The following is a 2,500-nucleotide window of genomic DNA, read 5'->3' as shown; positions in this document are numbered from 1 at the left end:
ACGGCCGCAACTACCCACGTGAGAAGTACAAATCTGACGCTTTCCGTCTCTCAAGGAAGCCCTTCGATAGCTCAGTTGGTAGAGCGGTGGACTGTAGTCGGTTCGGAAGCAGACATCCATAGGTCACTGGTTCGAATCCGGTTCGAAGGATAATTTTGTAACGATCCGTTTGTTGAGTTGAAAGTATGATAAAGGTATACTAATTAATTAACGTGCTGCACAACTGAAATCAATTTCTAACAAAAGGTGATCTCCAGACTCGGACATCTTTAAAAAAGTGTTACAACTTATCGCGAACATTTTATGTGAAGAAAATATATCACCAACCCATAAACAAGGAAATCCTTTCAAAAACTCGACCGGGATACGAAGCAAAGTGACCCATCGTTTCTTCAAAACCCGAAGTCGAAAACTGAATGAAGATATTTTTCTATTTCAGACGCGTTCTCGCCCTCTCTTCCATACTCCCATGTGGTCTAGTGGCTAGGATACCTGGCTTTCACCCAGGAGGCCCGGGTTCGATTCCCGGCATGGGAAAGTTTTGTGAAACGCCCCTTTACTTGGTTTAGTTTATGTATACATCTACCGTCTTTTCTCGAGTAAAAGATCCTGCTCCGAGTGAGGATCGAACTCACGACCTTGAGATTGAGACTCACGCGCTGCCTACTGCGCCATCGAGGCCTCATCCTTTGTGGGTAACTATCCAAACTTATGCATTCTTTGTGTATATTTCATCCTTATATCATTAATAAGGGATAAAGCAGAAGCTAAAACTCCACAAGAAACTCTGTCAGAAAAAATAAGAAAAAAAAAAAAAAATCACAATGGAACACAGATTAACCGCAAATTCTTTGACATTGAAATTGTGACTTCAATATTCTCTATATCAAGGAGCCTTTTGTGTTCCTTTATGCATTTCACCACCTCGAAGAAAGGAGCCGGAGATAACACGATGATGGCAGTACGGGTAGACACAAAGGAAGAGAAGAAGGAAAATAAAAAAAAATATATATATAAAATAAAATAAAAAGATCATTCGACTGAGGTCAAATTTCAATATCATTTACCGTTGGTTTAAAGTATTATTCAAGTGTATTGCGACAAAGCCATGGGGGTCATCTTGTCATGCTTCAGGCAGTCCTTATTTCGTCAACTTTCTTTCTCCTTACACAGGTACAAATGAATTGACAATGTGCTTTAAGTGATTAAATTACCTGTCTATCGTGGGAAAGTAAGTGAGTGAATTGGAAGGAAGGAGGGAGGGAGGGAGGGAGGGAGGGAGGGAGGGAGGGAGGGAGGGAGGGAGGGAGGGAGGGAGGGAGGGAGGGAGAGAGAGAGAGAGGGAGGGAGGGAGGGAGGGAGGGAGGGAGGGAGGGAGGGAGGGAAGGATGGGAGGGAGGAAGGGAGGAAAGAGAAAGAGAGAAAGAGAGAGAGAGAGAGAGAGAGAGAGAGAGAGAGAGAGAGAGAGAGAGAGAGAGAGAGAAAGAGAGAGAAAGAGAGAGAAAGAGAGAGAAAGAGAGTGAAAGAGTGAAAGAGTGAGTGTGACTGTAAGTGTGGCCGCGCATGATATGTAAAGACGAGTTAGAGTTAAAGATTGAAGGAACTGTAGAAGTGGTCAAGTGATTTCCATTGCAACATACAGACCAGAAACGTTCGATCTCGTCCACCCGCGTTGTTACAAATCTACTTAAACCTACAATTCACGTGTGTGGCCATGTGACCTCTAAGGTGAATATGGGCTTATCGCCGCGAATATTTTCGAATTAAGAAAGAAAGCATCTTAGTTATTTAGACAAATTCAGTGCCGTAAATCAGAATAGGAGAGCTGGACTGGTCTTCGTGTTTGTCTGCCGGTCTGTCTGTGTTCTTTTCCTCAGCCTACGTCCTTCCTTTTTTTCATCCCACCTGTTTTCCTTTCTATTCCCTTTTCTTGCCCTCTCTCTCCTCCTTCCTCACTCACTAATACCGTCACTCATTTTTTTTTATCCCTCTGTCTTTTTCACTTTCTACCCTCCCTCCTTCCACCTTACATTTCCCTCCCCCTTCCTTCCTATCACGCAATCTTCTCCCTCCTTCCCCCTCCCTTCCTCCCACCCCTATCCGTCCCTCCCATACCATCCCCTCTCTCCTTCCCCCTCCCCTCTCGTCCACAGGATCATCCCCCTATCTTCTCCTCCCCCCCCCCCCCACACCAGGCTCCAACACCCCGCCAGGAGACTTCAATAGCACGTCTTAAGGACCTGCGACAGAGCCACACATCATCGCGGAGTTCTCGCCATGGAGCGTGAATGCGACGCGACAGGGGGATAGGGCGGCGGCGCGCGGCTGGGGTTGATTTACATGCTGCCGGCCGCTCTGTAGGCCTTCGCTCCGCCGCTCTAGCCCCGCTCCCGCTCGGGGAATTCTACATGCACAGACGTTAATACACACACACGTGCGCGCGTTTGTGTGTGTGTGTTTGTGTGTGTGCGTGTGCGTGTGCGTGTGTGTGTGCGTGTGC

General features: G+C 46.8%; 1 protein-coding gene and 2 non-coding genes across 3 annotated transcripts in view; 2 read left to right on the top strand and 1 right to left on the bottom strand.

The window, feature by feature from the left end:
* Window positions 1–2,500, bottom strand: part of LOC125032696 — a 69,415-nt gene that overhangs the window by 10,746 nt on the left and 56,169 nt on the right. The window lies entirely within an intron of this gene.
* Trnay-gua lies at window positions 61–150 on the top strand. The gene is given in 2 exon segments: window positions 61–97; window positions 115–150. It is a non-coding gene; the product is annotated as a tRNA-Tyr (tRNA).
* Trnae-uuc lies at window positions 466–537 on the top strand. The gene has a single exon. It is a non-coding gene; the product is annotated as a tRNA-Glu (tRNA).

The sequence above is a fragment of the Penaeus chinensis genome, chromosome 15, assembly GCF_019202785.1.
Source record: "Penaeus chinensis breed Huanghai No. 1 chromosome 15, ASM1920278v2, whole genome shotgun sequence".
Classification (NCBI taxonomy): domain Eukaryota; kingdom Metazoa; phylum Arthropoda; class Malacostraca; order Decapoda; family Penaeidae; genus Penaeus; species Penaeus chinensis.
This window is presented reverse-complemented; position numbering and strand designations above follow the sequence as displayed.